The sequence below is a fragment of the Hyalella azteca genome, unplaced genomic scaffold, assembly GCF_000764305.2.
Source record: "Hyalella azteca isolate HAZT.00-mixed unplaced genomic scaffold, Hazt_2.0.2 contig9708, whole genome shotgun sequence".
Classification (NCBI taxonomy): Eukaryota; Metazoa; Arthropoda; class Malacostraca; order Amphipoda; family Hyalellidae; genus Hyalella; species Hyalella azteca.
In genome coordinates, this window is record NW_025939770.1 from 224,394 (window position 1) to 237,337 (window position 12,944).

Genomic DNA, 12,944 nt, shown 5'->3' on the forward strand with positions numbered 1-12,944 from the left:
TTTGTGATGGTAGACGGCGATATTATTTTGGTAATGTATAATGTAAATTTTTATATATTCGATAAATGGTGTCGAGAGAGCTTTGAGTAGTTTGTAAATGAGATTCGTTGACATTCAAGTACGAGGACCAGATTCGTAACGATTCAAGAAGGCGTCTGTGAAACTCTGTAAAAGCTCTGCTAGAGCTCAATTCTACAGGGGCTCGTGCAGGAAAAAATGAAAGAACTCCTGTATCATAAATCGAGCATTAAATTTACACATGCATACGCTACATTGCTGGAAAATAGCTATAAAATTGGATCCTTAATGGGAGCTGACTTAACTACACAAGATCTGAACCTTGATTGTAAGGAATTGTTTGTGATCAAATAAAATAAGTAGCAGCCGGAACTGAATAAGATGTACGTAGATAATTCAATTCAACTCCTCGAGAGATGAGTTTCGTTTAATAATTTTCACAATACAGTTTGATCAACAGAATTTTTTGCTAATAAAACTGCTCAAACTGAATTATTTTTTATCAAAATAAAACATGAATTAAAGTTCGTTTGTAAATTTAAAACCCATCAATCCAAATAATTTCAGCTCGTAATTTTGTTCCCTTATTTCAAACACAGAATAAATGACTGGGCCGTTTAATAACCATAATCCGAACATCTTTCAGTAGTCGATTTCCAGAGAGTCATTGACCTTGTCTTTAATTGCAATCTTTATTAAAATTCTGAAACGAAATAAAAATTTATTTTGCTTGATCTGAGGTGCCTTTGTGCTTCCACTATTTGATTTTCTTTTGCACGGATACAAGAGAAATTCAGATAGCAGGAAGTCATATAGGACTATATAAATTCTCTATTGATAATTGTTAGTGAATATTCTTATTTGCCAAAGCAACCTGTAGTTTTGAAAATAATTTACCCTCATATATAGGTACTCGGTTTAGCAGGTATGTCTATATGAATCACTTGTCTATAAATATCATCCGTCGGTATTGCTTCTGTTTTGAAAGAGTGTGATTCTGAAAAAAAGATTCCCAGAAAACATCAGCAAACTCGGTACAATTGTTAATATAAACAAAGTAACAGAAGAGATATTTTTTAAATAAGCTTTATTTTCCAGGAAAAAACTCAGTACTAAGGCTATGTCGTCATGAATATTTTTCAATCGCACGTACTTAAACCATCAAACACACAGATCACCGATATAACTGCATGTACGAGTATATTTTGTTTTTATTATCTACAATAATGAAATGACAAGGTTCATTGAGAACAGGATTCAACGACTATCACTATGTGTTAAGAGACTAGTCACTCTCTACTTTTGAATTTAAAACCCTTATTGTGAAGCATATGGTATACTGGTGCTGGAAAATAAATATAAGCGTAATTTCACTGTTTCAGAAAGCCATTTTCCATATAGGTTAATGTTTTTAGCGCATTTTCTCATTTGTGGAAAAAATGCACTATTGTGCTCGCCATGTCCGTCCGTCCGTCCGTCCGTCCGTAGGTCCGTCCGTGATTTCAGGTTTTCGTCGACGAGAAAATGCGCTCTCTGTCACTCACTGCAGTGAGTACCGAGTTATATTTTTTACTAATTTTGCGGTTTTAAGCTAGGAAATAAGAACTATTTATTTATAGGAGCTGGATCTCACTATTTCGTTGTCTCGTGATGCAAGTGATGATGTTTTGTTTCTGATTTTAAGTCTCACGCCTCATGTTAAGCATTTGTTTAATTTAGTGGAACATTAAATTCTATAATATGAGTAACGTCCTCAGTATTGTTAGCTTTTATTGGATTTTCCCTAATGAATTACTGGACTGGATCTGACAAGCGATACCTTCTGCCTAATTATGGAGTTAAGGCACTCACAGTAGCAATGGCATTTTGATTTGATGATCAGATCCAAGTGAGCAGCATTTGGTAAACATAAATAAATTGAAATGAAAGAATTTTTACCGCCGGGCAGTATTAATGACAGTAATACACAAACGAAATTTATAAACAACTCATATATCAAAGTCATATTCGCTGAGAAATTCTAGTTCACAGTTTCGCTTTGTTTCATAGAGCAAGCTGTGCGCCCTGCCCGTTATTCTGAGTTGAATAGAATTGAATCTTTTTAGTGGAGGATATACAGAAAGACAATGAGAAACGCAACAAACAAGCTGGGCGAATCAAGGAATTAGATTAGGGCAATACATCGCTGTATGCTGCAGTGCAACATATAGCACGCTCTTTGCCAGGTGGTGGCAAAAGAAAGTTGCCAAATCTCTTCGCAAAAAAACTGTCAAATGCGTATGTAAATTTGTATCTTTCGGTGTAATAATTCAATTCATAACAGGCCAAAATTGTTAAATTTGGCCGTAAAAAGGCCCATACGGCAACGCTGAAAGCACACACCGCCATGAATTTGGTGGCCTCGCATCAGTTAAATATATTGGCCATCATCCCGTGACGCATGGGTGCCATGGAGCCATAATGTGACGGCCTCGAATGCGCCGAGCGGGCATTAATAGTGTGGCAATTGTCGGCATAACGGTGATAAATGTGAGGAAATTAGATAGTTTGGGTAAAACCATCGTGCTACTATCGCGCTCCTATCGTAATCTAACTACTATCGTGCTACTATCGGTTAAACTATCGTTTTGTTTAAACCATCGTGCTACTATCGTGCTCCTATCGTAATCAAAATACTATCGTGCTACTATGTTTTGGTTAAACCATCGTGCTACCGGCTCAAACGTAGTCTAGATCTATACTACATGACTGTTCTTCATACTCTTATTTTACTATGCTGATGGACTGGGAAAATACCTTTCATATTCCCGCAATTTTACGTACTATGAAAAGCCAGCGTGTTATTGGCTTTCAGCTACATGAGAAACTCGCCATTCAATTGGATGAAAAAAGTGTTCATTTTATTTATAGATATTGTATTATGCATAACGATGAACTTCCCATTCATTCAATCTCACGCTGAACAACCTGATATAAATAAGTGAATGTACAGGTGCATTGATCCTATTACGGAGTTGACAGCTGTCTGAGTTATAATATCTAATTACTTTATTTTTCATATTTCCTGCTATTATTCATAATTTACTGAGGTCATAGAACCAATAGATTCCATCAAAGAAGAGATCCCTATTTGTGAGGCTTCTTTTGTATCATAAAACCTTATATCGCTCATCTTTGGATGTCTTGTAATCTGATTATATGTTCAGGAGTAGAAAATATTTTTGAAGCAATAATTGAATACATTGCTCGAGGGAGCATGGAAGCGTGTGCTGTATAGTTTGCTTTTGAATAGAAACGAGCAAAAAAATATGTATAAGGGTTTGTGAAAATGTTGTGTTTCATTTTTAAATAAGTATATATGGAGCACTGGTGATTTCTGACACGACACGTACCGAGTGACGTAAATGCATAAAAAAGATAAATTAAAACATGAAGCAAGTTAGGCATTTATTATTTCTATGTGAATGAATTATTTGTGTGCACTTTACCGCTTGTATTCTTGTATTGTTTTTGTACAATTATTCGTTCTCACCAGAAATTCACATTATAGAGTTCTTTCGACCGATAAGATAGTGTTTATCTTTACGGTTGACTCAGTGGGCATTTAAAGTGTAAATCGATAAGCCGATGCCATTGAGGGTAGCTCGGAAATATTTCGAGCCGCCATCAGACCTTCAATATGGCAATAGAATATCGATGAATGTGATCTCGAGTCCCCCGCATTTATAAGAGTAAACTTCGTGCCATCAATACTGGCAAATATTCCTGCGTTATGTGAAAGGAGTGTCATTGATAAACCTGCATAAACGTAGCGATTTTCTATATACGTGTAAATGGGAAATTCAGTTCATCTATTCTGAGGGAAAATTGGGCGAATTTTCCATTGTAAATGATTACAAATTATATATGGATTGAAACAAATTACTTCGTTCATTTCAACTACTGGTCTTAACTCTATGTTTAAACTATAATTTAGTAAATTTGGCAATCATCATATATGCATACGTAAGAAATTTTTCAGATTATTTTGGAGTATCTCAATGAGCCATGTAAGTGAAAGATTCTCTCTTATATTTTTTAATCATCCTAGTCGTCTAAATAATCCTTTAGCCCAAAATAAAACTTTCAATGCACCGAACTCAACTATCGCCGTTAAATAATAGATTCGATTTAATTTCTATTGATATTATTATTATTATTATTATTCCACGAAGAGATTGTCGTGGCGTCTCGTTCAGATCGAACTTCGAGGGCACGTTACAAGCGGCTAAAAAACACAAGATGACAAAAACAGATAACATCTATGCTAAAACAGAGGACATATGCCAAGACTGATGACCTCTATACTAGAACAAATAACATCTATGCTAAACCAGTAATATCCATGATAAATTAGATAACGGCTAGGCCTAAGATTCAAAGGCTCTACGGAAAAGTTCTGTTTTTAGGCGTCGACGAAACAACGTCAGTGAAGAAGCAGATGTCACCGATGCTGACAGACCATTCCATGTTCTGGCCGCAGCGACCGGGAACGCTCTGTCGCCGACGGTGGACAGACGTGAGGACGGGATGACGAGGTCAGCCTTCGACGAGGAACGCAGTCGCCTTCTAGAAGGCAGATCCGACACGCGCTGTAGGCCTTCAGCGAGATAAGGTGGTGCTAAACCATGGAGGCAGCGAAACGTCAGAACAGCGACTTTAAACTGCGTGCGCTGCTGGATGCGCAACCAGTGAAGGTCGCGCAAAATCGGCGTCACGTGGTCGAATTTCCGCCGGGCACAAACGAGTCGCGCGGCAGCGTTCATTACGAATTGCAGTTTGTTCAGAGCCGTGATGGGAAGTCCGTAGAGTGTGGCATTGCCATAGTCCAGTCTGGTCAGCACAAGCGCCACCATGAGGGCCTCGAGGACCGGCCTCGAGAGACATCGACTGATGCTACGAATTCGCCGCAGGATGCCAAAACAGGCAGCGGTTACTTTGGCAATGTGCTTGTTCATAGATATAAATATTAAAATATATTGCTAAAAGTTTACGCAAACGAAGCATTAATAGTCTGAGCAATTATCCTACGCCGGCCATGCAGTTTTTGGATTTAGGCAAATAATGTAATGTTACGAGTCAATTCCGGAGACTTATACTGTAAGAAAATGAAAGTGTTTTCAGCGGAAACTGTGTAATGTATAATATGTGAATTATGTGCTTTCTGCGGATGTCTCACTTTAATAAAGTGAATAAAACAAGAAACACATTAGGAAATTTAAGATATCTGAAGTTTAATAAGTAATAAGTTTATACTTATGTAGTTATGTTTTCAATTTATTGTTCCGATATTTATTATTTATCCCGTTTTCAAATAATACCTCTCAAAGGGCACAAAATGCCTTTCTCGTAAAGACTTTAATTTTCTGATCCCAAGTTATCTGGAAAATGTTTGCCGTTACGTCAGTCAAGCATGCGGTGCAAGGTTGCATTAAAAGTGGATGGTGTGGCAGTGAGTTTTCTTCAGTTTTCCTAATGAAACATTCTATCTCAAAATTTTAAATTCAACAAGAGAACAAAACTTAGCGACAGAATAAACTTCTCATTAAATTTTACTGATTAATGTGCAAATAAAGTGTTCATTTGATTCCAGACTGAGATTATTATCAGCTTGACAACACAATAAAATCAAGTGACACGTGTGTAATGAATTGCTATGAAGCTGGCAAATTCTTTACTAAACTTGTTCTGAAAATAATAAATTTATAATGAGTGCAATGAATAAAATTTGAAAGTAAAAGCCTTTTCTGATTTTGAGAATTGGTCAATATCTGCTGAGATTGCCGTTATTGTATCACGTAAGCCTCACGCAGTGTGAATCGTCCTTGAATTGAAGGTAAGCTATTTAATTTCGTGTGACAATATGAATGAATTAAAGATCGTGATGAACACGATCTTTTTACTTTAGTATCTACCGACAATGACCCCATTTTTGTCAAGCTTCGTTGCTTCTATGTAAAATATAGATATTATAAACAGAAATGGAATACGAATTTGATTGATGATATTTATGCAACACATCTGTAAAGTTCATCACTATATCATTATTAAATGATATTATTGACAATGCATGAAAAGTAGCTTCAATCTAATGCCTCATCATCAAATTACTTACTCATGGATATTAAAAATACCGCGCACCAGTTGATCTGCAGATAAAAACGCTAAAAATTCATTGCAACCGTATGTTTTGTTAAAATTATCGCTCTGAAAATTACTGTACCGGCATGATTTTTCAACATTTAAGATGTAAAATTTTAATTTTAAAATACCGTTTGATTAAAGTATGAAATAGATTGCTTGAATAACGGAATAAATCACTGCACCGCAAATGCAATATGCGGTACTCAGTGCATTCTGGTACTCAGTGCGACTTCCATTACTGGCATTAGCAGTATTGCGCTCTAAGATGGGCGCCACTAATGGCTTCTTCCATCAGCAGCATTGCGCTTCAGGAAGGGCGCCACTAATGGCTTCTTCCATCAGCTGTATTGCGCTTTAGGAAGGGCGCCACTAATGGCTTCTTCCATCAGCAGTATTGCGCTTTAGAAAGGGAGCCACTAATGGCTTCTTCCATCAGCAGTATTGCGCTTTAGGAAGGGCGCCACTAATGGCTTCTTCCATCAGCAGTATTGCGCTTTAGGAAGGGCGCCACTAATGGCTTCTTCCATCAGCAGTATTGCGCTTTAGGAAGGGCGCCACTAATGGCTTCCTCCATCAGCAGTATTGCGCTTCAGGAAGGGCGCCACTAATGGCTTCTTCCATTAGCAGTATTGCGCTTCAGGAAGGGCGCCACTAATGGCTTCTTCCATCAGCAGTATTGCGCTTCAGGAAGGGCGCCACTAATGGCTTCCTCCATCAGCAGTATTGCGCTGTACATAAGGCGCCACAAAAAGTTGCTTGTTAGCGAGGTTTTGCCAGTATTGTGAGGGCAACTCGAGCTGACGGTCGATGACGCTGATGAGGTCTGCATGGGAGCTGTGCGGCTGGATTGTTTTTCGCCTCATTGTGATGTCTTTGCAATGGGGATTTGTTACGGTTTTTGGGAATACCTTCAAAAATCGAGTTCACAAAACGCCTCTTTTAGATTTTTTACTATAATTAGCAGGATTTCATCTGCTCCTTAGCATGTGAGGAAAGTTGTAAATTTGTTATTAGACTTTTATGCGAAGTGTTACGTGTTTACGTATTAGTATCATATTCAAGTAGAACTACTATATTGTCTATAGTAGGTCATGTAAGGCCAGCAAGCCCTTATGCCTCAGTTGTATACCAGATTCCACCAAATACAATTCCCCGAACTTACAGTCTCGTCTCTGCCCATCTTCATCCTTATAGCTAGCCTGGACTTAGTCATACGACTAGCAAACGTAACACGAAGCTTCACTCAACGGATAACTAACGAAACGATGCAAAATAGAACGCTGCCATACGCTGCTGGCGGGAGGGCAACCTTATTCCATACAAAGTCCGTTGAGAGTTCAGCACCTGAACAAATACTGACACTGCCGACACCCGAAGCTTTGTGTGTTCGATGTCACACTACACAAGTTGCTATTTGAATTTATGACGTGATATAATGGAGTGTTCTGGATGAGTTTGACAGTTTAATAGCTGAACTCGTCAAAACTTTTTGACGCTTGTTCCGGTTTTCATGACATCGCCCAACTCGTGGCCAATGAGAGTTTTGGGAAAGATTGTGTGCAATGTTGTTCGGTAAATCGTTAATAATAAGTTGTTCTCTTTTCGTGCAACATGTTTGGAGGCTAACGAAAATGAATAATTAACTCTAAATTGTGTAGAGCAGGTACATTTAATTGTTACTTTAGTCAGTTTGGAATTCAAAAGTCATTCGATTAAAAGTTATTCTGCTATGCTCAAAACATGAGGTCGAACAAGTGTTAGCCTTACATAGTTGGCCTACGTCCATTATAGATACTGTATTTAATAATTGCAAATTCATGCAGAGCCTTGAAATGTTTCACCTCGACGAAATGCTGTCATAAAGTTTCCCTACAATAAATAATGCACATGATAGGTCAAACCATTCTGCAAATTGGGGCTGTGAAAATCAGCTTGCAGTGGAAATTTCCCGTTACAAAGCCGTGAAACATTTTTGCTCTGAAAATGTTTTCACCATAGATCAATTCGACCAACCAGATAAACCAGATCATGGTAAATTTAGCCCAACAATATGTATTAATTATTTAATAACCGACGAAGATTACCTATATTAGCGCTACTCGTAAATTGCGCTAAGCTTGATCCGGTTATCCATGTTGGTTAACTCATTTAAGAAGGAAATCCAATTTGAGGCGTTCTCGACTTGATTGTTCTGCGTTAAATATATTATTCATCACTTTCTATAGTTTTCGTTTAAAATCCGTCTTTAAATGCACAATTAATGCCTGAACAACGGGTAAAGTTAATCCGCAAGAAGCAAGCAAAGGACGTGAGCGAGGCGACCAATCAGAGCGCTGCAATACAGGGCACATAGCCTCCGCTTCACATCATGCCGACATTATCTACAAAGCTATAATCATTATAATTAAATTTCAATCAAGATTGTCGTAAGAATTTTATCATTATTTTTTGATAAAATTCAATCATCTGATCTAAATATAACATTAAAGAACTCCATATCTAAATTTTTCGCTTCTATGAGCTTTCTTCGCCTTTGAATTTTTTGGACACTTCCGATTTCAGCAGAGTAATGATGCAAGTACATCCATATATTTAAATGTTTCAGATAACATTCAGTTAATATTGATATACTTTAATCTCGAGATGATTATCACTTACTGATGTGAGCTATAGTTTTTTGTAGCGGTTGATTTACGATGGGCAAGTTGTTATATTTTTTACCTGTTAATTACCGAATATATAATCCAGTCAGTCAGACAAGCGTTAAGGCTTTCATGGTGCTTGGTGTGAGGATTAAATAAAGTGACCACTGCTAAATTACCGTTCATAATTACCATAGTCATTTTAAAGGTTGGAGTTATGAAAAATAACCAAGGTCGATCGTTAGGTATTAGAAACAATCGAACGGAACCTGGATATCTTACGCCCGAGGTATGCTTCAGAATATTGATTTTGTTTAGCAAGTTACGGCATCCGTTTGGCATCAGAAGACGAGAAAAAGTATACCAAGCAATTGAAATATAGCAACTTCAAGAACCTATCGCGAAGACAATTATTACTTTCATCTGTCTTGCTTGAGTGGAGGTAAAGTTACGATCATATCGTAGAATTTGATAAAGACGTGATAGTTTTTGATAATATTAACTTTCATTGAATTGTATGGAGGGACAGAGAACAAAAAAGTTAAAATATTTAATTTTATTTATATTGAGGTCTGTGGACTCTTGAGCAGGGTTTTCTGTAGAGATATTTTTCACGACTCCTGTGAACTTGAATGACCTCACTAACCTAACTTTAATAATAACTGTAATCATTTCAGCGTGAAAGCGAATTTAATTGAAAAAGTGTCAGTGCATTTTACTGTAAGCTTATGATTTAGGGCGTGAAAGCCGGTCACTGAACTTTTCATGGCATTACCAGGTGAAGAGTTCGCTAAATCCTGCTCTCGCATCACGAAAAATTTGAGCAAAATGTCAAGTTTTGACAGCGCGAGTTCATGCCCGATGAACGATCATGGATTAACATGAGGAGGATTGATGGTTGCTTAGTAGAGCAATGAAAGAATATTTGTGATGTTCCATTTATTTTCGCTAAACTTCTGATTGGATAAAGACTGATAATATGTCCAACCATATTAGGAAATGAAGTTTTATTGAGACCATTTCATTAAAGATCATGCGAATTAGATATACAAACATCCGACAACAAATCAACAAGCCTAAAAATTCGCCGGTCCAGAAAATGTTAATAATCAGGGGACTTAAGTTAAATTTTTCAAAATAAGATCTGTCCGTTAAAAGTGATGGACGTAATTGAAAATATTAAATATATATTTTCTAGATCACTGTGACTTTTTGCCGAAGCCTCAAGCCAAGTTTGAAGCTATAAACGGAATAACGAGAACGTTCTATTGCATTTAAAGCGGGTGTATTATAAGGGGAGTCGGCTTCTATACTCGGTGAACTTGCTGAATCAATGCTTGCTTTTCATTAATAAATTTCTTCGGTCTCGACGGCCTTTCATGTCGCTGAGTAAGGCAGATGACGGAAAAAATGAATCATTCTATTGGCTTGCTAGCAGGTATTATTCCTCTTCCATTAGAGATCAATTTTGCAGCAATGACTTGCAATAACACGCATTTGTTCACCATGAACTATGCGCTGATATCAGCATATCTTTTGGCCAATAATCCAGTCACGTTGTTTTTCTTTGGAAAATCTTTGTTTTTCACTCCTGGTTTTCTCACTAGAACACGCCAAATATTATCGCTCTCTACGGAGAATGAAATCCATAAAACATTCACTATAATCGTAGTTATTGTGTGGTTCTATTTATTATTTGCTAATAATTAATTGGATTAGTAATTAGGCCGTTGTTAGTGCGAGCAGAATCAGACTGCTGCCGAAAACGCATTTGCTTTGCAAAGAAAAATTGCCCGTAAAAATTTGAAATTTAGTGATGACTAGAGAAAAATGAATTAATTATTCGTCTAGAGTTGTAGTTATGGTCATCAATGATATTCGTACCTGAAGGCCTGCGTGGTAAGAAATACGTACGTGTTAATGTAAACATTTGGATGGGCATACAATTGTTTTACTCAAAATGGTTTTATGTGAATTTGGTGTGAATGTGAAAATTGGGAAAATGTAAAAATTTTTAACTATCGAACAATTAATAATTTCGTCAACATTCTAGAAAATTTACTGTAAGAAACTAACAATGATAAATTTTTTTGTCTCATCAAGCGTCAAAATTTTCTGTTCTTTGGAAAATTTTTAGTCAGTTTTATACCGTGTGTGAGGTTTGCATCAATTTCAAATTCGGCTCTAATTATTACAACACTTCTCTTTAACTTCACTTCTTGTCTGTCTGTCTGTCTGTCTGTCTGCTACAAATCTTGTAATCGAAATTTAATACACTTCTACTTATCCTATCGATCTGAAATTTTGCACACTCGTGTAAAGTTGGAGACAATGCATGAATCAAATGTCAAAATAATATTAAAAAAATTGAAAAAATAATTTTGCCAGCTACAAATCTTATAACTGATATTTGACACACTTTTACCTGTCTGATTGATCTGAAATTTTGCCCCCTTTTTGAAGTCAGAGGCAATGCATGAATCAATTAATAGAATAAATAATTTTGAAAAAAAGTATATATTAAAATATATATATATTAAAAAAATTGAAAAACTAATTTTTTAATTTAAAAATTAAATGAGAAATTCATTCTACATTTGTAAGATTGGAGACACTGGATTCTTTGGAAGTGTTTTCTTTAAAAAGTAATTTTTTAACGCATATTATTTTTGTACTAAGCCCAAGCTACTGGATAATTCGAATGCCGCTGACAATGGAGTTATCTCTTGGCAATTTATATCCAGAAGATGACGAGATCATCCATCCGAGTTGCTTCCATTTCCTGCCAACATCCGAATAAGGAAATGAGGGCCGCTGTCTTTGATGACGGTTGACGCAAAAACCAAAAAAAAAGTCTTGCCGTACGTCATCAAGTCTGTGAGTAGCAAATCAAGTGATGTATGCAGAATGAGTAAACGTTTCACAAACATCTTTCTATAATTGACATAGAATTTATGAAATATGTAAATTCTACAACAAGTATTTACATCATTAGATTTGAGCTGAATGATGTAGAAATTTCATTCAAAGTCAATCGCAGCTTTTAGTTTAATTATATAATTTCAGTTCTTAGTTATTAAAGGAATACCCCCTGACTGTACGCAATGTCAGGAAATATTAAGGTTGTGCTGCCAGCAGCTCGTAGATAACTGTATATTCGTTTTCTTCTCTTTGCACAATTTGCGAAGTAGTTAATCTAGGAAATAATGTCGCAGCATTGCGTCGTATATATTGATAGAAATTATTATTTATCTACGTTCTTGCGTCGCATATTTATCGATGCAAGAAATCTCGGAGGATGAGACTATGTAAGTTCATTACCGCTTGTCGGGATCGCATATGAAGCGAAGGCTTCTGCAGCTGACGGAGACCTAATTATGGTTTCATTACGCGGGCTCTCTTGCATTAACTGTGCGGGGGAGGAAATGAATTGTGAAGCCTCCTGTGGCGTGACACAAATTCACTTCGAAAAATAGCGTTCACAATTTGTTAAGTGAGCCTTGAAAATGTTCTTAGTCATTTTAAATACGACCAACTACCTATTGGATTTACATTCACAAAATAGCGTTCGCAATTTGTTAAGTGGGCCCTGAAAAATGTACCTAGGGTATTTTAAATTTGACCAACAGTCTATTGCATTTACAGAATTCAATATATTATTCCATTCGATCCGAAAATTATTTATTTTATCATTGGGTGAATTTAAATTCAAGTGATCATTTGATAACGCTTGTGTCATACGATTTAAGGGCAGCGTCTACCCTAAAAATTATCTCGGCTATTTACAGTCGGATCACTCTGAAACTTGGTACACATATGTAAAATGAAAAAAAAATCGCATTTTGTTCGTGTAAATTTTTCGAAAAAAATGAAAGAAAACGTGAAATTCTTAGAAAACGGCAATAAAAGGGGGGAATGTAGAAATGGATCTAGTCCTAGGATTTCCAAGCTACAACATCGAGACACATATCATTCGATGCGTGAGGTCTTCAACTACAAAATGTTCATCCCCTTTTTTTGAAATTTCAATTTTTGTGGAAGTGAGGGGCATTTTTCCAAAATGTTCGGAAATTTTTCGATTTCCCCCCGCCACCATCTTAT